This window comes from Maniola hyperantus, chromosome 2 (assembly GCF_902806685.2).
Source record: "Maniola hyperantus chromosome 2, iAphHyp1.2, whole genome shotgun sequence".
In the NCBI taxonomy this organism is placed as follows: Eukaryota; Metazoa; Arthropoda; class Insecta; order Lepidoptera; family Nymphalidae; genus Maniola; species Maniola hyperantus.
Genome location: NC_048537.1, coordinates 2899171 through 2926579, shown reverse-complemented (window position 1 = coordinate 2926579; position 27409 = coordinate 2899171). Strand labels below are relative to the sequence as shown.

Genomic DNA, 27409 nt, shown 5'->3' with positions numbered 1-27409 from the left:
TTAGAAACAAGGAGGCAGAATTTAGAAGATAGAGAAGTTTCACCGAAAATCTACAGTATGGATTTCACTAAGGCTTTTACCAAAATTGTACCAAATTTCGTCAAAATAGCTTGAACAGATGAGCCATAAAAAGCAAACAGACAGACATACAGACACACTTTCGCATTTTATAATATTAGTATGGGTTATGCCAATTTATTCCATTGTTGGAACTTGGATTGATCATTCATTTGAAATTAATTTTTGTTCATTCTAGAGGACCAGTTAAGAACACAAAAGTCTTTCGACACGCATCAATCAACAATCGAATTTCTCAAGTCTTTCAAGATGTTACAATACACCTTTCAAGATGTTATAATTTACACACAATGCAATAAAAAGCAATTGTGCATTGAATTCAGAAGTCAGAAACGGCGCACTGACCTTACATTTTTGAAGAGTCTCAAAAGGGATGCATTATTACAAATCGACGAATGTAGTAGGTATGTACATACCAAAATGACTTCCGTATACAATAATATGTTACTTCCCTGTACTGATAATTTTTTCTGATAAAAAATAAAGAAAAACGATATTCCCATGACCCGTGACTTCGTTCGCGTGGATTTAGGTGTTTTAAAAATCACGTGAGAAGTTGAGAACTTTTTGATATTCCGGGACAAAAGAGGCTATTTTCGTCAAAATCGATTAAACAGATGGGTCGTGAAAAATTAGGAGACAGACAGACACACTTCCGCATCTCGACAGACTACAGAGATGGAACGCTTTACTAGACGAATAACCATTAAAAAAAGTGTTCACTATACCGAACCCAATGTCCATTACCTTGATTGAAAGCTTTTAAATATTTCAATTTGCTAATTTATGTAAAAGGCTTTCACGGTGTTTTATGACGTTGAACGTGGAATTGAATTTTTCACACCTCATGTCAGTTACTTAGTTTTTTACATCAATACTAATCCATACTACTATTATAAATGCGAAAGTGTGTGTAACCTTTTCACGGCCCACATCAATTTTGACGAGAAGTATATCATACACCGGCTTTACTTACGTGTTTAGTCAACGTTTTAGCCTGACTAGTTTCGCTTAGTCTACAAAGATACGTACGAAAGGTCGTGTAGTACGGTAAGCTAGATTCTACTCATACAATCTCCTGTCACAGATTGCTTCAATTCCTATAAAAGGTCGTACGGAGACTACTTCCTGTTGCTATCACACAATGGCTTTTCACATCTACTGACAATTTGATATACAGTTTTATTATGGCATCTTTAAAATCTCAGTGATCAGTCCTCGGAAAATGATATCTACAATCTATAAGAAAAGTACTGCGAAAGCACAAAAGTATTGCTAAAGATCACGCACCTCAAGCTAAACCGTAAAGAACTTTTTAGACACAACAACAAAACTTACAACAAAACAACAAACAAGACAAACAACAACAGCAAACAAAATAACAAGGTGTAATTTTTTCGTACATCAATCAAGATTGATATACGAAAAAAATGTCATCATTCTCGCCATATTCGGACTGACTTATAATTATTATATTATTATTGATTTATGACATTTTGGTTTTGTGATTAAGTAATTGTAACATTTTACGGGTGTCATTTGTAATTTCTATTTTAATTAAATGCAGATCCTTATAACTTTACTGCATATTTTGCACCCCAAACGTACCTAAATGTCATAATGTGAAAGAGACTATCCATTAGTTAATGTACTTTATTTTATTACTAGCTTATGCTTCTTATGAGTATAAGGATCCAGTACAAGGCCCTATAGATCCTCCCAAAGAGAAATTTTACAAAAAACTAAATCTATGCAAATTAAAAGTAATAGTAGGTAAGTAAAAAAAAAGAATATAAGAGATACCGAAAAAATGTTAAATCATGAATAAAATTTTGTAGATTGAATAAGTGGATTTCATCTGCGTATCATGAACGTTAGATAGATCTAATCCACTTATTCAATCACATCTATTGGTCAAGATAAGCGGACGATCCCGAAAATACCAAAGATCTGTAAGGTTAATACCAGATTTTATGTTATCTCGCCAACGTTGGTAGAATTCAAGCATCGATACACTTCAGCCTTAAAGCAAAATGGACCTTAAATTTCTTGTCATAAAGCTCAGTTTATCCATACATCTCCAGATAGCGCTGCAAGCGGCAACCTTGCGAATTTAAAATCAGTGAACTTTCGACTTTAAATCGATGAGTAGATCAATGAAGAAATATCTTCAAAGCAAGAATGAACTGATGTCTCCATTTTATTGCTCTGACGTTACTGTATCGTTGACGAGCGTCGAACGCTTGAAGTCTAGAATGGTGAAATTAGAATCTTATACTAATTCAATTCAATTCAAATTACTTTATTGCGAATATGGGTAAACAGTGGAGATGTTACAAACTACTACTAAGGCTCCTGATAAATCTACATTGAAGGATAAAGTTGTGAGATTATCGACCAAGTTGCTCCCGGTGAAAATGAGGATAACCCTCGTGTATCCAAGGGCTCTCGGGGGCGTGCAAAACTTTCAGGATTTACCTGGCGTGATTTGGGTTAAATGACATTTCTATGCCCTTTTTTCAGAAATCATTTACTTAAATAAAAAATCCATGAGGATAACAATGACTGGTAACAAAATCTACTAATATCATAAAGAGGCAAAGTTAGTGAGTTTGTATATGGGTTAATCTCTGGAACTAGTCGTAATCCCATTCCGCTGGTCGATTCCCTAAAACCTGCATCAACCATTATTGCAATCTCAATTGTTCTGATTGGCTGAATTTGTGCGATTCTTGTTGCAACAATGCATTGCAGCCAATAGTGAGCGAGCATCAACCAATCAGAGGTGATTGCGATCGTGGCATTGTAGCTGTCATTCTACCGCAATCGCGCTGCTGGAAATTCTTTCACTGACAGTAACATTAATGTAGTAGCTTGCTCACTGGAGATTTGGTATGATAAGCAGATTGAGGTTTTCCCCAAGGGTCATCGAAGGACGAAGAAGATAACCATAAAAGTGAGTCATAAAGCCATTGTCATACTCGTAACATAAAGAAGACGAACGAACGAACATTAGAAGCGATCCTTTTGCAGATAATGGTAGATAAACATGAGGCGATACACGTCACGTAGCACGTCAGAGCCACGCCCTTATTCAAGGAAAAGGAAAAATGCAACAACATAACAACAAAACAATTGCACCAGCTGATACAAGTTGAACTGTGAACTGCAAGTCATCCAATTTGCCCCACGTGCATCAGTGTACACAAACGATTACAGTGTATACTCCAGAGTGTGAAGGGAGACGTGCATGATGGATGACTTAAGGTGGAAGACACGGTCTGCCCGCGAAAGTCAAATTTAATTTGGTTTTTCGCAATTTGTAAACTAGTACGACAAAGTAGGCTTATGTCATTCAAGTTGAGCCCCTAGCAGTATCATCTTCACAGGTTTATATAAAATCTTTACTTGAAAGTGCAAAAGTATTTGCAAAATGAGCGGCTGAGCTGACTCTATGATCACTGATATAATTTTGAAATCAAACCAGTGACCGCGCAATATTAAAACAATTCTTATTACTACAGTATGTGTTTTATTTTATTTTCTATACTATTTGTACAATTTTGATATTTTTTCTAACCCACATTTTGAGGAGCATATTATATCTGCATATCTGCTAATGGAAGATATTTATAAAATCGGTACGTAAACAGAGAAAAAAATACGTAAACTCCTAAATCGTTTATTTTGTGTGCTTAAAAGCCAAATAACAACGAAATAATAGTGTTATCCAAAAGCGGCTTACGTCAAAATACTTAATTCAAATCATTAACTAATAGATGTTTAATAGGTATTTAATTGGTACAACATTAATTTTGAACGAAGGTAGTTTTAATGAACACGCCTTATCGGTATCGAGCCATTAGTTTGTAATGTTACACAAAACATTATATTAGATGGATACGAATTGCGTAATTTATATAACAATTAGTTAGTCATAATGACTAGGAAAATTAATAAATAATATAATGATTTTAATATGATGAATTATACTCATTGTTTTTATAATTTACATATTATTATGTTTTAATAAGGTCATTTTGTTTCCTTTGAGGTAGAGCTGAGGCTTTTTCCCTTTGTATTTTACTAGCTGATCCCCGCGGCTTCGCCCGCGTAGATTTAGGTTTTTAAAGATCCCGTATAGCCTATGTCACTCAGGAATAATGTAGCTTTCTACTGGTGAAAGAATTTTTAAAATCGGTTCAGTAGTTCTAAAGATTACCCCCTACAAACAAACTTAACGACATTACCTCTTTATATAATATACAACGGGCCGTGCAGCAGAAATCGTAATATTTTAATTTCGCCATAACTTCAAAACCAAACGTCCAATTTTAATCATTCAAAGACCAAATATTATCTCCATAAACTGTTCTTAGTGATGAAATCATTTATTTTGATAAGGATTAATAGCATGAGTAAAATAAACGCGTTTAAATGTAGTCCAAAAAAAATTCAAGATTTTTAAATAAAAAATGGTTGCTGTGCCTCACTCGACATAGATGGGTATAGTGTGTCGCGGACTTTTTTGTAGATATTTATAAGATCTACAATTAATTAGAACATTTTATGGTTCTATCTTTTATAGTTTAGGCAGCGTACGCAAAATAAGTAACTTTTCTGGTTGATTTTTTACACCTTGTGTCCGAAAAACCCAAATATCTTACGGAACCCTATTTTTTTCCAAAATAAAATATAGCCTATGTTACTCGTGGATAATGTAGCTTTCGAATGGTGAAAGAATTTTTAAAATCGGTCCAGTAGTTTTTGAGCCTATTCAGTACAAACAAACAAACAAACAAACAAACAAACAAACAAAGTTTTCCTCTTTATAATATTAGTGTAGATGTACCTAGTGTTTAACTTTTAATATTTATAAAACAAATCATAGAAACAAAATGCTAAATAATTCTGAATTCTGATGCAGGTATTTGCAGGTGTATGGCGCCATATCTACGGACGCGAGAATCGCGGTGATAGTCTCGCCGTGTGACAAAAGATACAAACTCTATGGGCCAATCTCCATAGGGCGATACTATATTGCGGCGATGGTAGTTTATATCGAATTGTGTAACAAGACGAGACTATCGCCGCAATTCTCTCGTCCCTGGAGATGGTGCCTAGTAGTTGCAAAACTTTGAGTACATTATGATCCATACTTCCATACTTAATATTATAAATGCAGGTGTATTATGTCTGTCTGTCTGTCTGCTAGCTTTTCACGGTCCAACAGTTTAACCAATTTCGATTAAAATTAGTACAAAGTTAGTTTATATCCCGGGGAAGGACATAGGCTACTTTTTGTCCCGAAAAATCAAAGAGTTCCCACGGGATTTTTAAAAACCTAAATCTACGCAGACGAAATCGCGAGCATCATCTAGTATCAAATAAGCGAGCCGTTATCCCTATGTGGTCTGTGGAAACGGTTTCAAACCAAGTTTTGAAACTGAAACTCCTTAAAAGTCAAAAGACTTTTTGACTTATTCAAAGTAGGTAAAAAAATTACGCTTTTTGATAGTCGGTTTGCATTTGTAAGATGATATAGTGGTGATAATTTTTACTTTTAGGGATTTCAGGGTTCATCTTATTGTAGTAAAAGGGTGTACTATTAATTAGAACTTACAATTTAAAAGGCGGCTAGGCGGCGCGGTCTTCCCAAGATACCTGGTTTAAGGCGCTGCATTAACCTGTGAAGAAAAAATAATATTTAAAATACGATTTTTTTTGTCATTTAATTTTTGTATGTTCCAAAATTGTCGTTACATAGTAATAAAAGAAGGAGACATTGGAACAGCTTCTCCATAACAAACTAGCAAATACCCAGCGTGTGCTACTACGCTAAAAAAGAATGTACGTAATTCGTTGTTTTAGTGGTCTAAAACCACCTTCGCATTGTTGCCTTTCAAATCAAATTGGTTTGGGGCACACATGGGGTACATAGGTAGAAACATTTTTTGTAGCTCCCTAATTTTATTCTTAACTTAAGACTAAAGTAACAGTTAGGTCTCGCTGTTACCTACTTTGTGGCGTAAAATAAACAACAAGTCTTAATCTAGATTCTAGAGTAGATCTCTGCTCTAAATTAGGTATAACTAAAACAGCTCCGAGAGAACCAACTGTAACTGAAACTATGTATTGGCTTTTCAATTAGCTTAACTTATAATAAAGAGGATTTAGCATTTGCTTCAGTTCCAACCCGTGAGGTATAATCCAGAATACTTAAACTTCGAGTATTTCATCCATCGCTAACCTTGGATAAAAGCCTTATTTCTCATACTTACCTAGTCGAATTTTGTTTAAACATGTTATCGTTTTAGAAAACCCACAATTTCTGAGAAGACATACTCTATCGAATATCAATCATCATAATTATTTAGAAAGTGACTTTATGCAGGTAAAGGATTGGAGATAAGATTGTTCTTGTACCTTCAGAGTTCAGAGGAGGGCATTAAATTCTTATTTTTAATAGAGATTTTTTGGGATTTTATCACAGGTCAAGTATGCTCAAGAGATATTAAGCACATAACTCTATTCATTATATTTCGATTCGCAGAATACCGTAACATCATTTTTTCTCAAGAAAAGGTCAAAGGTTTCGTACCCAATAAAAGTTATTTCGTCGTTTGGAATGTTTTCTGAAAATGATATTTCGATATCATATATTTCGAGATATTGGATCTAAGAGACATGTCTACACTCTTGAAACTCAACTTCAGTTCTTTATTGTGCTTTAATTAAATTCAGGGGTGATTTTTCAATAAAATTTACTGACGACTAAGTTTTCACGATTTTATTATACAAAACCTGACACAGTTAACATGCAGATTGAAAAAAGCCGACTATAAATAAATTATTGACAATCCTGAAACCTTGTTCAAGTGTACCGCTTGACGACGACCATTCGTGGGATGTGGTAGTGTAGGTATGGTGTCAGGACGGTGACAGCGACGTCGAATTACTTTTTTTCCGTGGGGAAACATAGATACCGCCGCGCCCGGGAGGAGCGGAGGTTACACTCTACCTTACAGACTAAAATTACCATAAGGTGTGCCACGCATTGCCTGGTGGCTGGGCTACCAGGCGATGCGTTGAATTCCTGTCAACTGTTACCCTCCCGCAACCCACGTCCTTTCTACGAGCAGTCTCAGTGTCAGCACAAAATAAGATGGTGTCAGTTGATAGTTTTTTTTTAAATTTATAGACCAGCGCTTGGCTGCAATCAGACCTGGTGGCAAGTGATGATGCATTCTAAGATGGCACGCGCTTGCCTAGTTCCAATAAGTTTATGTGATTTTGTGAAATGGTGATAAATGATAATAAAGAATACCTGTGTTTGTTGTGGGCTCTTCTCAGACTTGGACGTGTTTGGTATCTTCGTAGCTTTAGTTATAAAGTTTACGTAATTAAGTATCATCATTATCTTTTAAATCCTACAATAGACAATCAAAAAGTGTATCTACAATGGTACCTACTTTTTTTTTTAAAGAATATTAGTCATTTTAAATGACTAATATTCCCCTTTCCTCTCCAACTAAGCGTCAAGCTTGTGCTAGGAGTAGGTACGACAATAGTGCAACGGGCGGGGTTTGAACCGTCGACCTTTCGGTTTTCAGTCCACTCCTCTAACCGTTGAGCTATTGAGGCTTGGCTTATACATATATATATATATATGTATATATATATATATATATATGTATATATATGGTATACCTACCTACAGTTGTTCAGTTGTTAGTCACGCACACAACACATGCAGTTCTCTCTGACACATGTCTATATCCCCTGATAGTGCAGAGTCAGTAATATATCAAGGTTTTGTTTAATAGAAAGTAATTTTTCTAACTCCTCAGCTACGAGTAAGTACAACAACAATTTTTAGCTCATTTTCCGCTTGCCATGCGGCATTGGAAGGCCGGCGTGATAACCAGCTGTGCGAGTCGCCTTTGTCGGTCTCTATTCCTAGTAACTGTTATTACTTATGCCAAGCATGTTTACGATTCAAGTTGAGCGAGGTTTATGGAGTTACGAGAAGAATTATTCGTCATAAACACACCGACGATTTTTTGGAATTGTTTGCGACAATTCGCGAAATTGTGTGCGTAAGGATGGTCGCAGGATCCCACGTCCTTCAGTCTATGTGTTATGTTATGTTTTGTGTTCACTCAGTTTGTTAACAGAAAGTACCACTCTACTGTATACAGTAGAGTGGTACACAAACGATTATAATCGTTTACGAAACGAATTATAGTTTATATAAACGAAATACGAATTAAGCATATATAAAAGAAAAAAAAATGAGACCTAACTAAAAAGTACTATTGATTGAACTGGTTAAAAATATAGAGAACGCATTTCGTAGCAGTTAACTTTACACTATTCAGGGACAGGTTCTTAAAGACAAATAAAATGGAATTGGAAACGAAGAAAACAAGTTTTATGTACCAGTACTAGAATAAAATGTAACGAAAGACAAATCAGAAAGTTAAAAATCAAACTGCTAATCAATTAAATGCTATGATGGCTGAGTTTAAGAATTATGGTCGTGAAGAATTTACAAGGGAGATTAAAGCGAAATAAAAGTCTGGCTATTGTGCAACCTGAATTAGGCACAAAAATAAACATCAGCTAATTTCAAGCAAGCCCTTTACCGGCGCCACAGTTTTAATCATTTTAAATATTTGTTCGACTCGCTAACCTACAACATCCAAACATGCACTAAGCTAAGATTTGTTAAATCGTATGCTAGTAAAAATATGGATCATAATTGCAGTGATTAATTTGTAAAAGCGATGCTGGTTGCTCATGTTGACATAACAATCGCGGCTGAGTTATTCACACACACGCGGTTGAGTTGTACACAGTTCGGAGCAGGCCACAAAACTAACAATGTTTTTCATGTTAGCTTGCTTGTATGAAACAATCGTTCTAATTTTATATAGCAGCACGATTAACATCTGTGTGATGTTGATACGAGCAAGCAGACAATTGTTTATTAGTATGTGATACCTAACAAGCGCCCACAATTAAAATTACTATTATATCGAAACGTTTAGCTTTAACGTTTATAAAAATTAATAATTGAGGAGCTGAGGTTGAGCTGGTTGTGTATATTAATGTAGATAACGGGTACATACCACGATTAATTTGATGTTTTTATTTGTCGATATTTCAATCCAATTGCACGGGTCGTGGTCATGAAGGGGCTGCGGTGCTGCGAGAGATGAAGTTCGAGCTGTCATGGGGAGTAGCAAACTACCCTCTTTCTTGTTCTTTTCGCTGGAACTTTACGAGCTGTCCGGCAAAATACACTCACAATGTTACTATTAACTTTCGATGTCGTACGATGCTGTCTTGGTTTGCATAATTTTACCACAAGATTCCACATACTTGCTAGTTTAAAACCATCCTTTTTTTCTGTCAATTTATATGTTCAATCTGTTCAATTCTGGTGTTTGCGAATTTCAATCGTGAGAAAATTTCGTTTGAAAATTGCAAGAAATGAAATTTTACAGGAGGGGGCAAAAAATTGAATGAAAGCTTCTGAATCTGCACTGTAATTATACCGTTTTGATCGAAATCACTATCTTTGGACTCAATTTTATGCCGTTTTGCTTGGAAATGAGTTCAGATTTGTATTATTTTTATGATATAATTCTATGGGCCAAAAACATCATGTTAATTACATCCATTTGTTCGCCAGCTTCTCTCAATACTCTATGGCAGGTAAGGTTAGGTAAGTACCTACTCAAAAAATTTGAAAAAGTTATTTGCAGGATTTCAAGTTTTTGAGTCATCTAATTAAAGCATTAAACCTGATAAAGACCTAATAATAATAATTTTAAAAAGACATAATAAGATACAGATGAGACGACGGGCAGGATATTGGTATTAAGAAGTTATAATTGCGATGTAAACATATACTTCATTAAAGTGCACGTCGTCGAGTCGTGTCAAGGTGTTAGTTAGTTAGTACACAAAGCAGGTGTTTAGTTTCACCTGGCAGGGCCACGATATCGTACCTATAGCTTATCTTGCACTTTAACGTCATTTGGAGCAAGTAATAATAATATTTCAAAACAACGCAAAAAAGCTAGAGGAATGCACTAACAATGCTATTCTTTTAAATATTTAGAGATTTACGTTTGTCTTCAAATAAATCTGTCAGTAAAAGACGAAGATAAATTTTTTAGATACTCTAATTGACATCAACGTACCATGAAAAACCCTAGCTGAAAAAGATTTTGAATTATAAACAAACTCTGTTTCAATTGAAAACCGAAGGCCGAAGAAGAAAAAGACAAATCGAAATCCTAAAAGTCTCATGACTTTGCCGAAGGGTAGATACTTAGTAGGTAGGTACTAAATGACGCCTGAGTAGGGAATTTACGGAAGACCCTGGACATAACTATTTTTGCCACAAATTAAGACTTCTTTTTTAGGGTTCCGTACCTCAAAAGGAAAAAGGAACCCTATAGGATCACTTTCTTGCCTGTCTGTCTGTCCGTCGTGTCTGTCATGGAACCCAATAGTTCTTCCCGTTTACCTAGATATTTGGAAGGTAGGTAGGTCTTACAGCACAAGTAAAGGAAAAAATCCGAAAACCGTAAATTTGTGATTATATCATTAAAAAAATGTGTTCACAAACAAAATAATTTAATAAATCACATAGATCGCGCTGAGGTCATTAACTTACAGTGTTGCAAAAAAATGTTAAAATACGATGGTACGGAACCCTTTGTGTGCGAGTCCGACTCACACTTGACCGGTTTTTTCGTTTAAATCTCTCTCTGTCTTTGCCTTTATTTCCCGAGCTACAGGGCTGCAGTGTAGATTCTGTTCCCCGGTAATTTAAGAGTTTTCTCCGCTCGACTCGGACTGAGCAGTTACGCAACATTATCTAGCACAATTACACACAATTCCTCGAGCGCATTATGTCGTACAATTACACACTTTTCTTGGAGACGAGATAGTATGTCCTTATTTTCTTTATTACCTAAGAAAATAAAGGACCAAATACAAGAAAATGAAAAACAACATTCACAGAGTTTTTAGCCATTGTCAATCATGACTAACATTCCCCCTTCGACCATTCGGATTTCAGTCCGCTCCTTATTGAACGTTGAGGCTTTGAGGTTCAGAATAGATGACTTACTTCACAGAATCAGAGTGAAATAGAGTGAGGAAGCTCTTGGTTTGATCCTGAATCGACAATTTTTCGCACTTGACCAATTTTTTTTTATTTTTTTCTTACGCGTACGCGACAGGTCGAGGAGTATGAGGCGGGGGGACGCCCCGCAAAGCCACACAGCGCCCGCGCTCGCCCGCACTAAGTTAACGCGAGGGGGCGTCCCCATCCCGATTGCCATCTCGACCTGTCGCGTTTTATAACTTTGGAGTCAATGTCAATCTATATCTAGTCAGTTCCATATTGTCTGGGCAGTGATTCTCAAACTTGACAGTGACGCATTCGACATCAATTAGGCATTCACTTATTTAACAGTGTAGTAAATAGTTGCTGACTAAGTGATAGATTAAGCACTAATTACTACGTGAATGCGGTATAAGAAACACGTCCTAGTGACAAATAACAGGTGAAATGACGTCAATCACTGTGATGACGTCACTTGTGTTTTTATCAGCGACAGGTTGATGCATGGGTACGACGACTCTTGATAATCACTAAGCACTAAGCAGTCAAAGAAAATGCGATCTCTAAGGGTTTGAATACGAATTGCTTTCCAGGTTCACAAGATGTTAACCAGAAATAAAGCTGTGCCTTAAGTCCTAAAACCACATTAAAACACAAACCTTTTATATGTAGTTTTCCGGCTCAAAAATTGTTCTAACCAGCAATTAAGATGGAGAGTTCCTTTTAAGTATAAATAATACATTATTCGATATTCTCTCGGGGATGTGAGGTAATACGATACGAGTAGCGTAGGCCTTCTGTCTCCCGTCTTCGTAATTACATTTCCTTTAGAACTGGGAGAAGCTTTTACGGAGAAAACCAATAAGGCATCCCGCCATCACACGCTTCAAATATGTTGGCTCGCCTCAAGTAAAGGTTACTTAAGATGAATTACTTGGTTCCAATTTTCATTTAACGCTACATGAAAGCCATGGCATTTTCTAATTATTATTTACTAAGAGGATGCCCGCGACTTCGTCCGCGTGGATTTAGGTTTTTGAAAATTCTATGGGAACTCTTTGATTTTCCGGGATAAAAAGTAGCCTTGGATCCCGGGGAAGGACTCCCCGGGATCCAAGGTATCTCTATACCAAATTTCGTCAAAATCGGTTGAACGGTTGAGCCGTGAAAAGCTAGCAGACAGACAGACAGACGCACACACTTTCGCATTTATAATATTAGTATGGAAGTATGGGTTTATATCTAATTAGAACTGCAGTGCCACTAACACTAAATAGATGATTAATGATAAATTTAAATACAAATAAAGATACAAAAAACTTAAAAAAGGTACATAAAGGATTTTTGAATGTACGCTGAGGACATTGAATGACTTATTGACATATTCATGCAATGCTCTCCGCGTAATTCAGTAACTCCCGAATCAAAATTTTACACCCGTCTTTAAATGGGTCCCATTGAGCATTATTGTCCAAAAGCGCGTTGAAGGATGCTAATGAACGGAGGAGTGGAGACTTTAATTATAACTTAGGTACCTGTATATATATGTTGTTTGAATATGTAAAATATCTGAATTAATTTTATAGAAGTCAATGATTTCTGCGAATATTTTGCGGCTACGCGAAAGTATTACGAAAGATGTTAAAAGTGCATTATTGTGGTCAAACGAGACATTAAACTAGACTGCACATATATTTTCGACTTTGATAACCATCTTTTTAACCAACAGCAGTACCTACCTCTATTGCGCGGAAAGGAGATACTCCAAATTTTGTTTTTATTTTTTTATGCAGATACAAGTTAGCGCTTGACTGCGATCTCACCTGCTGCTAAGCAATGATGCAGTCTAAGATGAACACGGGATAACCTGGAAGGGGCATGGCAGTTTATTAAACCCATACCCCTGATCGGTTTCTTCACTGGTAACTAGCCACGACCGAAGCCTCCCATGAGACCAGACAAGAGACAATTTGGAAATCCCCAAACCTGTACCTGCCAGGAATATAACCCGGAAAATCTTAGCAGAACTTAAATGATAATATCAGGATATTTATTCTAGGTATCGACTACTCAATTTCAAGCGGTTGCTTCCAGTCATTTTCTAAAACTTGATCAAACTAATCGAATATTCAGTGTGTACAGAGACAATATTGGTAAGTTTAAAACAAGCAACCTTAGTCTAACTTAACCTAAATCCTAAATTAGTTCCTGAAACTGAGTAAAATCAAATAAACAGTCGGCAACAGCGGCAGGGCGTATTTAAGAGGGGTTTATTCGTAGTGCGCTCTAAACAAACGCAGTTTGGCTCTCATACGAATAACTAGCTGATGCCCGCGACTTTACGACTGGATTTACGTTTTTAAAAATTTATTTTAAATTAAAAAAAATTTATAAAAATCCCGCGGGAACTCTTTTATTTTCCGGGATAAAAAGTAGCCTATGTCTTAATCCAGGGTATAATGTATCTCCATTCTAAATTTCAGCCAAATCCGTCCAGTAAATAAAGCCAATATTGAAGAATACGATGAAGAGAACTCATGAAGAGATATCACACATCAAGGCTAAATAATTCCGACCATACACCAACCTTTACTTATATGCAAGTAAATAAAGTGCAGCCCGTAAACCTATAGTAGGCGACAGGTCGAGATGGCAATCAGGATATGAGGCGGGAGGACGCCCCACATATCCGCACTTCGCCAGCGCTCGCTCACACCGGGTTAGCGCGGGGGCTGTGCGGGTGTGCTAGGCGTTCCCTCCCCGATTGCCATCTCGAACTGTCGCGTACTATACACGATCGTCCTCGTGCGCTCGTTGACGTAAACGTGTGCAGGTGACTAAAATCACTTGCACGCGTCTTGCCCTACAATTACAACGCGTGACGTGCGTTCGACCCAATATGGTATCCTGTAAGCCTGAGCGAGAACAAGAAAAAAACCGGCCAAGTGGGAGTCAGACTCGCTCAACGAGGGTTCCGTACTACAGTCGTATTTTTTCGACATTTTGCACGATGTTTCAAAAACTATGATGCTTAAAAATAAATAATAATCTGTTTTAGAATGCGCAGGTGAAGCCCTCTCATATGAGACTGGGGTCTCATATGAGAGGGCTTCACCTGCGCATTTTGCGCTGCGCACCTTGATATAGTTATCCTACTTCGAAAATTGAAAATTCTAATTATTGTTTCATGACCACAATTTAATTTTTTTGTGTAATGTAACCACAAATTCACGGTTTTCAGATTTTTCCCCGAATGTCTGCTATAAGACCTACCTACCTGCCAAATTTCATGATTATAGGTCAACGGGAAGTACCCCGTAGGTTTCTTGACAGACCGACAGACAGACAGACAACAAAGTGATCCTATAAGGGTTTCGTTTTTCCTTTTGAGGTACGGAACCCTAAAAACAACGAGAGTTTATTTATACAGGTTAATAAGATAACAAAGGATGTGCGTCACCGGCTCACAATTTTAAATTCAAGGATACATTTTAATTAGTAGGGTAAAAAATTCTTTCTTAAGTAAATAATTTTTTTTTGCTGAAAAAAATATTTTTTTGGAGAGGACAGTAACATAATGAGCGTACCTATTATTAGCTTCTAACAATCAAACAAAACATATTCTCGTCCAAAATTCCTGAGTGCTTGAAGACCCAAGTCTTTGAGCAGTATCCGAGACATGGTCGCTAACTATGCGCCACATAGTTAGCAGAGAGCTTGGAGTTTCTCTACGTGATCAAAAGCATCAAATCAGGAATGAGGAGATTCGTAATATAGAGTAACCGACATAGCTCAATAGTTAGCGAAGCTTAAGTGGCAATGAGCAAGCCAATGTAGTTTGAAAAACCGAAAGACGTTGGGGTCCCAAGGTGGTACCTCGTCCGTAAATCGCAGCTGTGGAGGACCCGCTAGTCCCCACTAGGTGGAAATCAAACGATACAAGACTTACACTAAACGACGATACTAAACGAAACGCACACACACACACACACAGACACAAAAGCACACACACACACAAGCATACACACACACTGTTGTAATTTTATTATTGTATATACATTTATTCTAAATCTATTCTGTTAAAACAGTTTTCATTTTAATTTTAAGTATTCTCTTGTGGCCTTCTGTTAAAATTAGATTTTAGATTTAAATAATAATTATGTAATTTCGCTGTTGATTACTTTCAAATAAACAAAATAAAAATAAAATAAACGTTACATGTACTTAGTGAACTTATCTACCATAATAACTGTTTGGATTATAAATGCAAAAGTGTATATGTCTGTCTGCTAGCTATTCAGAGCCCAATCGTTTAACCAATTTTGCCGAGAGATAGTTTGCATCCCGGGGACGCGAGATTTTTAAAAGCTAAATTCCACGCGGATAAAGTCGCAGTCATCATCTATTTGGCAAAGAGATAGCTCATCCAATACGGATATAGGCTACTTTTTATTCCGGAAAATCGAAGAGTTCCCTTTTTTTTTTTTTTTTTTTTTTGCTTAGGAGGGGAAAATCCTCATGGACATAGTGCCGGACTCCTACCGACTAAAAACCCCTCCTTTCTCTAAGCAGTAATGTTCCCGCCTTGTTGGCCTACCATTACTGCCGCGGACTAACTCATCTTCCTCCTCTTTCGTCTTTCTCCTTACTTTCCATTATACCTTCCATGTATTTCTGAACTATCTGCCACTTCTTTTTCTCTTCCAGCATTGTGCTTATGAGGCTCTCCACTCCAAACTCTCCTCCCAGCTCGGCTACGACATTCCTTCTTTCTTCCTGAAACTGAGGACAATGGAAGAGTTCCCTTGGGATTTATAAAAAACATAAATTCATGCAGACGAAGTCACGCAAAGAATGATCTGTTTTCTATGAGCAAGTAGGTACTTTCCTATTCTGGAAGTGAATCCATAATTTGTATGTAAATCACCAACTGTTTAGAGCGTAGTTTTAAATTTCCGTTCAATCGGCCAATGCATGGGCAATCACAATGTCACGAACAAATTGAGCCAACGTTGGCGACGCGTGGTTTCTGTGAGTGTCGTGTTCCAATGAATATTATGCAAATTACGAGTATACCACTGATAATACATAAAGGAACTGGTAGGTATTATTCCAGTCTTGTCTTATGCTGATCGCTCTAATTAAATTAACATATTAACATCAAACCTCCGACACTCCATACAAGCGAACTGATTTAATTACCTACTAGCTTATGCTCGCGACTTTATCCACGTGGACTACACAAATTTCGAACCCCTATTTCACCCCCTTAGGGGTTGAATTTTCAAAAATCCTTTCTTAGCAGGCGCCTACGTCATAATAGCTATCTGCATGCCAAATGAAATTCGATCCCGATTCGTCCAGTAGTTTGAGCTGTGCGTTGATAGATCAGTCAGTTAGTCAGTCAGTCAGTCAGTTACCTTTTCCTTTTATATGTTTAGATTACTACTATCAGACCACCGGCCTGTCCGGCGTAACGGTAGGGCTGAGGTCTGAGCGAAGTCAATCGAGCGAGACACGGATAATGCTATACGTAAGCAACATCAGTGCTTCTGGCTCGTAGTCCGCCACGCTGGCTAAGTGCGAATTGGAAGACTTTTGAGAAAATTATAGAGAACTCTAAGGCATGCAGGTTTCCTCGCGATATTTTCCTTCACCGTTAAAGCAAGTGATATTTAATTGCTTCGCATATAGCTCCGAAAAGTTAGAGGTACGGTGCGACAAGGCTCTCTTGGCACTTGAATGACATTGACAGGGGGGCGCTGTTGGAGAACAAATGCTTAGAATGTTTAAACAAGGTCAAAGGGGACACTTGACGGCAACGTTAGTTACGATTTTCGCCACGCGCAAAGAAAGTCTTGTCGCACCGTACCGACCTCCGGAATAGAACGCAGAGTCTAGTCATGTATAATCCGAAATCGGTTAGCTCAATTATCTAACGCCACATTAAATTTGAATACCAAATAAATTTAAGCGTGCCTTTTAAACTGAGGCCGTTCAGTCGGCCATTGCTCCGGCCAATTAAACGGTTGTGTAACCCAATGTCATGATCACATTTGGTCAACCTGCTTACGTAACTCTGACGCCGCGGCGGAATATATACGCTTGACGTATTGAATTCATGTGTAAATTTTGGCTCGGACACGTGGAATAAATTAAGGTCTTCGCACATTACATAGACTCGACGCCAACTCCACTGACCACTCCGACTCGAGTCAGTCATAATCATCATCAACCCATCGTCCGCCTATTGGGTACTGAGCAAGGGTTTCCTCTCAGAAAGGGAATGGTTAGACTGCCACGCTGGCCCAGTGCAGATTGGTAGACTTTACACACCTTTGAGAACATTATGGAGAACTCTCAGGCAAGCAAGTTTCTTATTATATTTTTGCGTATCAATTAAACGGTTGTGTAACCCAATGTCATGATCATATTTGGTCAACCTGCTTACGTAACTCTGACGCCGCGGCGGAATTTATACGCTTGAATTCATGTGTAAATGGCTCGGACACGAAAAAATGAAGGTCTTCGCACATTACATAGACTCGACGCCAACTCCACTGACCACTCCGACTCGAGTCACAGTCATAATCATCATCAACCCATCGTCGCGCATTAGGTACTGAGCATGGGTCTCCTCTCAGAATGAGAATGGTTAGGCCATAGTCTACCACGCTGGCCCATTGCAGATTGGTAGACTTGACACACATTTGATAACATTATAATAAAGCTCTCAGGTATGCATCAGGTTTCCTCGCGATATTTTTCTTCACCGTTAAAGCAAGTGATATCTATTTACTTAATTGTTTAAAACGCACATAACTCCTGACATACTTTTTGGCTCGGATACGTGAAAATAAATCGGTCAAGCGCGAGTCGGACTCGCAAACAAAGGTTTCCGTACCATCATACAAGAAACAACACTTTTTAATTTCTTTTAATTTTCATTGCGGCTATTTTGAAATTCTTATTATTTGTTGTTATAGCGGCAATAGAAATAAACATTCTGTGAATATTTCAACAATATTACGATTCACGAGACACTGTTAGTAATCCCGAGAAATTAGTCAAATAAGTAACTCGAAAAAGATAGCTCAGAGTTTGAAGAAATAGCATCAAGGGAATATGGCAGATCCATTTTGGGTTGCTCAAACGTAAGGTTTTATTTAGCGCATTCAGTAACTTTTGAATGTGGATTTACACGAGTTTTTTCCCTTTGAAGAATCTAACAATAGCCAATTTAGTATTATCCGTTCCTTAGTAGAAGGCTAGAAGACCGGATAAAAATATCCGGCGGAAGATTTTGTCCTATTGTCATATTATTCGATAGTGATATTTAAAGATTTCAAAAACCGTGATAGCCTAGTGGTTAAGACGTCCGCCTCCTATTGGGCAGGTCGAAGATTCGATCCCGGGCACTCACCTCTAACTTTTCGGAGTTATATTCGTTTTAAGCAATAAAATATCACTTGCTTTAACGGTAAAGGAAAACATCGTGATGACAAACCTGCATGCCTGAAAGTTCTCCAAAAAATCAAAGGTGTGTGAAGTCTGCCAATCCGCACTTGGCCAGCGTGGTGGACTATGACCTAAAATCCTTCTCATTCTAAGAAGAGACCTGTCCTCATTAGTGAGCTGACAATGGGTAGACCTAGGGTTCCGTACTCGGATATTTTTTTCAATATTTTGCACGATAAATCATAAATTATTATGCATAAAAATAAATAAAAATCTGTTTTAGAATGTACAGGTAAAGCCCTTTCATATTATGATACCGCACTTGATATAGTTATCTCATTTAAAAAATTGAAAATATTTTTTCATTAACACATTTTTTTGTGTAACGTTACCACAAACCCACGGTTTTCGGATTTATTCCTTTACCTGTGCTATAATACAACTGCTACCTACCACCCTTTCATGATTCTAGGTCAACGCGCAGTACCCTATAGCTTTTCTTGACAGACGCGACAGACAGACGGATAGACAACGAAGTGATCCTATAAGGGTTCCTTTTTCCTTTTGAGGTACGGAACTCCTAAAAATGGAAGTTATAAAACAAGATTTACAGGTTTAATCTTCAATCAAACGCTGCGTGCTTCTACCTACTATTTATTTACAGTAAAAAGTTTGTTAACATAAAGTCATGGTCGAATTTCGCGTTTACGTCTCTTCGACGTCACAGCGAATTCCGTCTGACGTATACTATTCAAATTTAGTTTCCAGTTAAGGCCGTGTCCTCATTAGGCGAACAGTGGCGCCGATTATCTTGTCTTTCTCTAAACTAAATACAGAGTATCTGCATCTTTTTCTTTTTAATATTGCTAAAAAAGGACGAAACATGAATTTTACATTTGAAGATTCTAAATTTTAGTGCACGCTACAAATTTAAACAGTAGGCTCGCGACTGCGCTAAAATCACGGGTTTTACCATCTAAAAATTAAATTTAAAACTGTCAATCTCTGTCTGTCCTTTTCATAATTCATTAGTAAGAAGAGGATGCGTATACTCTAAAATTAGGTTGTGCACAGAATCAGTACCATTGGGGCTGATTCTCTTGTACACAATCTCTAAACTAAACTAAAATGACACGTCTAGATTTATTGCTATGCCTTTTATAATGTTGCTTGTGGAAAAGGATATCACTAGATTTAGACCTGTTAATTTAGTTTAGTTTAGAGATTTTGTACAAGAGAATCGGCCACAGTGAGCGGCTAACTTCCAGTTTGCCTCCCTATAATTTTTACTTAGAGTAATGTACGCAGTTTGAGGTGTTTCGCTTGCCAACTCATTCTGTGAGCGGCTGATTCGCAACGAAGGGTGCGCACGGTACACTTAATACTGATATCTCAAGAGTTCGCCAGATCGCCGCGAAAAAGACACTGAGTTAACGACCTATACGCCGTGCCGCTTAGAGTCATCCAGTGGACTGTCAGCCACTCATATTCGCCTAATGGGGCCACGGCCTAATCTACGATGTTCTGATAGGAATTCTCAGCCATTGGTTTTTATTGTTGCTGAAATGTAGCGTTCTAACTCCTACCATTATCATAGTTTCGCAATTCAAAAACAACTGTTATTTCGTTGGCGATATTCTCAACGAACAATGCGCACGGTACTCTCAATACTGATACAATTCACTAACCGTTTAACTTACCTCTCAAGAGTTCGCCAGATCGCCGCGAAATAGACATTGAGTTAGCGACCTATACGCCGTGCCGCTTAGAGTCATCCAGTGGACTGTCAGCCACTCATATTCGCCTAATGGGGCCACGGCCTAATCTACGATGTTCTGATAGGAATTCTCAGTCATTGGTTTTTATTGTTGCTGAAATGTAGCGTTCTAACTTGTACTCGTATACTAATCGTATTCGTATCATAAATAATATACAACATGATGTAAAGTGAGGAGATACGTTAAACAGTTTATAAGTAAGCGACAGGTCGAGATGGCAATCGGGGAATGAGGCGGGAGGACGCCCCGCACACCCGCACGTCACCCGCGCTATCCCGCACCGGGTTAGCGCGGGGGTTGTGCAGGTGTGCAGGGCGTCACCACCCCGATTGCCATCTCGACCTGTCGCGTACTTTAGTATCAGTTTTCACTGTCGTGTGTAGCCAATTCAACTGAGCTGACCAGCACGAGGCCAGCTCGCCGACCTTCGCTTTAATACATTATTCAACTAGAATTATAATTTATAACATGCCTGACGCTATATTGTCAGAATAACTCTCGCAGGACATACTATTTTGATGTCGCATAAACAAGTTTCATGGTCTAAACTGAATTGCTGAAGTAGGTACTAAGATTTAAATAACAGAGATTAACTCAAATACTCACATGAACTCAAGAGAGTTTCAGGAATACTACTTTTGAATTTGATAAATATTATTACTTACTATACTATAAACTAGGATAAAAATAATGACGTACGGTGAAAAAAATATTAAAATCCAACAAAGATTTACAAAGTTATAGGCATTTTAATTTTGGAGTGGAAGGGTCTTCTATCCCTTTCTCGCAAAACGAAAATTCGTAAGAAACCTCACGAAGCTACTACGGCATTAGTAGGTGTGACGTCAACTGCTGCATCGCTATCTCTGTCTAATCAGAAATATTTAAATGCTTATAACTTTTTTGTTATTTGATCGATTAGTTTTTTCAGTTTACGTCATTATTTTTATTCTAGTTTATAATAAAGTAATAAAAAAATTGGAGTCAAATACCCAATTGACTGGTGCGACTCGCGACGTTTCGTCACAAATGAGTCTTCTATCGCGATAGTCCACCGAATAGTATTATCTAAAGTAACGACACAAGCACGGTATGACCAAATAGTTCCCTCTAATGAAACAAGTTTTACACATCTAACATTTCAAAACGGACGTACGAATAATTTGAAATCCTCGTAACCGCAGTCCCCACTTGCCGTGTGACGATCCAATTCATAATTCATACTCACCTGCTCGGTGGCAGTTAGTTATGGCTGAAACACGTCGGGTTCATTAACATGACCACGCATATCCTATCAAAGAGAAGACTTCCTTTGCTCAAATTCAAATACGGAATTCTCCATTTTGGTGGTTTCAACTTCAATGTAAAGAACGCGGCAGAAAGTAATGTACATCGGCCTTTAGAATGACATTTCGGCATCACGTATCGTCAGTCAACATATGTAACATTTTACTCTTTTTGATTGTCAGAATTGTTAGATTTGCAAGATGACACAGTGGAGAGTTCCAAACGCGCCCAGGTCTGAGAAGAGCCTACAACAACCTCAGTCGGGTATTCTTTTTATTATCACCACTTTACAAAATCACTTGTTTGATTTACTTTACGTCATGTTGCAACGTCAGATTGGATTCACGATACTGGTTTGACGATCGATGTCTGTACTCTCTCTCTCTGTACTCAAAGTTATGTTGGCACATTCTCTCCTTCTCTCTATTCTCGATTATGCGGACGCAAGCTATCTCAACTTGACTGAGGACCAACTTAACAAGCTTGAGCGACTCCAAAATCTTGCCATTCGGTTCATATTTGGTTTGCGCAAATATGACCATGTATCTGAATTTCGTCAAAAGCTCAAATGGCTCCCTATTCGCCGTCGCCGGGATTTGCATGTACTTTCTCTTCTGTACTGTGTGCTATATCACTTAAAAACTCCCCCTTACCTCAAGGAGAAGTTTAGTTTTCTTGGAGTGCAAACCGACATAAGATCCTGCCGAACCTTAATGTTAGAAACGCCGAGTCATAAAACGAAATTCTATGGCAACTCATTCACTGTGCGAGCTGTTGAACTTTGGAATGCACTACCATTGACCATACGGAAATCAAAGTCACTAGACTCCTTTAAAACTGCAGTGAAGAATCATTATCTTACAAACTGAAGACGACAATCATATTTGTTTCTCTTTAAGTACGATTATGGAGTATATATTAGTATATTGGTATTATACATATTATTTAATACATGTATTAGTGGTTTATGTATTAGTATGTATCAGTTATTTGAATGTATGTTTATTAGTATATTACACACCACCTGCAATCTAATTTTCCTTATACTTTCCAATCTTCAAGGTTGCCTGGTAGAGATCGCTAATTAGCGATAAGGCCGCCTTTTGTATCTTCCTTCTGTCTGTGTTTTTTATTCTTTAATGTAATCCTTCTTGTGGTTGTGCAAATAAAGTGTATTTATTATTATTATTATTACTCTGTACAATAAAACTAGGTATATTCATTCATTGGATATTTGAATCTAGTAATCTTATTATTTAATCTAACGAATATTCACGAAGGCATCCAATATTCTACGTATTCGCAATAAAACTGGAATGGCAAGGCTTTCAGGAATATGGCCATGATTTTTATGAATATGTATTGTACAGCGGCATGATAAATCAAACGTATCGCTTATTGGATTAACCCTTTGATATCTCATCTCCCCTGGTGGGATTCATGACAAATATACCTACTGCTATAGTCCGCGACAGGTTGAGATGGCAGTCGGGATATGACGCGGGGGATCGCCTAGCACACCCGCACGTCACCCGCGCTCGCACGCACCAGGTTAGCGCGGGGGCAGTACGGGTGTGCGGGGCGTCTCCACCCCGATCTGTCGCGTACCTACTATATCTACTGCTACTGTATCACTCTCAAACAAAGGTTAATGAACACGTGTCCTCACAGATTATAGGACTTTCCACATTTTGTAGGGTTCCGTACCCGATGGGTGCCAGCGGGACCCTATTACTAAACCTCCGCTATCCGTTCCTCCGTTAAATTATTTGTAGATCCAAGTAGATATACAAATAATTTAACGGAGGAACAGACAAAGTTGTTATCGCACTTCTAGTTGCCGTCTTTTGAACGGAAGTCACGTGATCTGTTGCGGGGAATCCATCTTGAGTCGATTTGTATAAATGCGGGTGGTTGATGGTTTTTAGGCTAGTCTCGCCCCGACTCGAGACTGCGGCTATTAAATGCTTTTTGTCTTTAGATCGCCATTTTGATTGAGTAACCACTCAAGTTAGGTTATTATAAAAAGTAAAACTATCGATAAGCCTCTGCGCGATGTGATTAATATTTCATTTCACTTCTGGTATGTTTATAACTTACATCATAATACTTACGAACGTACAAAATGAAACAATGATCGAAAACGTAAATAGCATTATTAATAAATATTCATAAAGGCGAGACACTGGCGTCGTACATACAAATTATTCTGTTTGCAAAATCAACAACTGGACATTTTGCTATGAATTAATAACAATACAATAACAGAATCATTTCAGGATGTAGGTACTGTTTCTAATTTAGCAATATCGATTGTTATGTTATAAATTGGTTAAAATCAACGCGTCATTTACCATCGACTTGGCTGAAAAATTTCAGTAGGTACGCGCAAAACGCGAATTCGACGTACCTATGCAAATGTAGTACAGTTCTTGCAATTCACGAAGGCGAGTGGACTTTACTTGTGGTTACGTCGGATACACGGGCTTTGCGTAAGTGTGCGTGCACGTCGGACCAATCAGTCGCGAGCAAGCGCTCGCAAACGCACACATTCAGTGTACGTTACTTATATCAATACGACTTAAACACAAACATGAGCCACTCGCTTTCGTGAATTGCAAGGACTGTATTAAATCTAAAGTCTGTACCTACTATCCTTATTCGCATGGCTAAAGGTTTGAATAGTTTTCCGAGATCAGTGTTTCCTGCCCTACCATGCCGGAAGGCGCAGCGTTGGTAGATCCTTTACCAGGTGGACAGATAACATCCGCTGGATCCAGGCAGTACAGGACCGTGGTGTGGAGGTCCCTTCATGAGACTTATGTGTCGTCCATCGGTTGATAACTATGATGATACGCCCTAGCATGGCATCATCATGGACTACAGATCATCGCATGATCTGTAGTCTGATAGTACGTCTGAGTGAAAATAAAATAGTTTAGCTAGTTTTATATATAAACGGTACAACGGCAACATTGAGATTGTCTGAATAGCCCATTGATAAAAGTATCGGATGAGCGCGTATCAAATGCTGATAACAAGCACTTATCTGCTACGTAGTGTAACTCGGTATCCGGATATTGTATGTACCTATGTACCTATACTATATGTATTACTTGTATTACAATACCTTCATTTGATACTGCAGTGCTATGTAGAGCAAAATCAAGTGATATTATCTTTTTTAGGGTTCCGTACCTCAAAAGGAAAACAGGAACTTTTATAGGATCTCTTTGTTGTCTGTCTGTATGTCCGTCGTGTTTGTCAACGAAACCTATAGAGTACTTCCCGTTGACCTAGAATCATGAGCCAGGTAGGTAGGTCTTATAGCACAAGTAGGTAAAGGAAAAAGTCCGAAATTATCACCTTATATAAGACTGCAATCTCACTTGGTGGTAAGTGATTAAGCAGTCTAAAATGAAACCTGGAGGCAGTTTTTTACTAAGCACACACCCCTTTGGTTGCTACACGGCATCGTACCGGAACGCTAAATCGCTTGGCGGCACAGCTTTGTCGGTAGGATGGTAACTGGCCACGGCCGAAGCCTCCCACCAGACCAAATGTTGAAAGACTTCAGTTAGGTACGCATTAGAACATTTTTTCTTCATATTTTTCTCCTTGTCAACACGGAACATTGTTAGACAAACAACGAGATCAAAATGTAAGGCAATTTTTTCACTGTACCCGTTTTTTTGCTAACAGCACAACTTACAATACCTTCACGTAACATGGTCCCTCGTTAGTTAAATGTACATGAGAATAAAACCTACTTACACCAAGCTCAGGTACAGAATGTAAGTAAAAAATTGTGTACGTAACGTAACTCATTTGTGTTTTAGAAAATGATGTATGAACAAGGCGGTCACCAAAAAATTACGTTGATGGTACCCACAAACCACCACCTATAGACGCCTAATAGCCGGACACCCCCGATAGCCAAGCTTAGGCAGTTAGGCTTAGGCAAGCTTAGCATAAAAGTCGGCCCACGCCCGTTCGGTACCCTCATTCCTCCTTCATTGTCTTGATTACGTGACTTTTGAGTCCACCAATCACAACAAAGCATTCTACCCTGACCCCCGCCAACATTTTACGATTTTATTTGAAATTGTTGAATGAATTGTATTCTCTGAGGTGGTACCTCAGAATTCAGATTCTGAGCACAAGTTCGAGGTCTAAACCTAAGGACAACATTCAAGGCGTAATAACACTAGTGTGCAAAATGTTATTTTGACACCAGATGATGTCTGCGACTTAGGTTTTTTTTAATCCCATAGGAACTGAATTAAAGGGATAAAAAGTAGCCTATATCCATCTCTGGGATGCAACTTTCAAGCAATATTTGTTACAAATTTCGTCACAATCGGATGTGACGTGAAAAACAGATAGACATACTTTTAGACCAAGATTTTAAATGGCTGAGGCAACAAAGTAAGCAATTACTACAAGTACTTAGATATTAATCACAGAGAATTCCATTCGGAAAGGTTCAACGGTCCGTTATATTATTTTGTTCAAGTTTTTTTGTTATATTTAACTCTATCCTTGCGAGTTGCCGTTTCAAATTACCCCGTGTTTACAAACCAGTACGACTAGTTTCGTGCATCGTGCACAAAGCTCGGCAAAATCCTTGCATTGTACGCGAGTTTGAGGTCAAACAGCATATCACGCCACGTCATCTTTGTATAACAGATGCTTCAAAGTGCTTTTTCTGTGATATCTAATACCTTTGTCTCAGAGTTAAAAAATAAACGGAATCAATAGACAAAAGTTTAGGTTGCTACGCTACGGCCAGCTTGCCGAAATATGGTCTAATCTCTTCTCATTTGGAGATGAGACCTATTCCCAGTAGTGGGCTGGCGATGGGTTAATCATTTTTTTATTCATTTATTATAGGCATACGCTTGACCACAAATAGCGTCACCTGATGGAAAGTGGTGATGTGGCCTAAGATGGGAGCGTTTACCTAGAACTTATGTTAGGATATCACAGTTTTTGTCTTGCGTTTCCATGCATGGAAGCCATTTCTATACAATACAATTCTCTGTAAAAAGGGAAAGTGCGAACTCCAAAATATGATAGTCGAAGTAATCTAGGGACAAAAATCAAACAGCTATTGTTGAAGCACATTTTGTATCGTCTAAATCCAATAGGTCACGAAACAAGCACATCATCATTACAATTCATTATTAATCACTACACATGGCCAAATTATAAATGCGATGGTTTGTTGGTTTGTACTTCACTTCAGGCACGTCGCAAAAGAGCAACGGATCGACGTCATTTTTAACATGAGTATAGCTAAAGACCTAGAGTGACATAGGCTACTTTTTATCCCGGGAAATCAAAGAGTTCCCACGGGATTCTTAAAAACTAATCCACGCGTAAGAAGTCGCGGGCATCATCTAGAATTCTAGACAATAAAGAAGGCGACAATTGAACGGCGTTCTTCGTAGAATATTTACTTTTTATCCAGACAGAACTATATGCCTCGATGGCTCATTCCAATTGCTGTATAAAGGATTCCTTTGGCCCCGACCGGCGAACTAAATTCCTCAGGGCAAAAAATTTAAACATCGTCATTGTGATAAATTGCGACCCTTCTTCGCGATCCAGTACAAGGAAGATTTGTAATAAATATCTTTTGAGCACTATCTATTAT

General features: G+C 38.1%; 1 protein-coding gene across 1 annotated transcript in view; it reads right to left on the bottom strand.

Moving 5' to 3' along the window:
• Nucleotides 1-27409, bottom strand: part of krz (beta-arrestin protein kurtz) — a 112281-nt gene that overhangs the window by 55824 nt on the left and 29048 nt on the right. The window contains exon 2 of the mRNA XM_034980233.2: nt 5702-5765. The gene's annotated coding sequence lies outside the window, so the exon portion shown is untranslated. The remainder of the gene's footprint in view (nt 1-5701; nt 5766-27409) is intronic.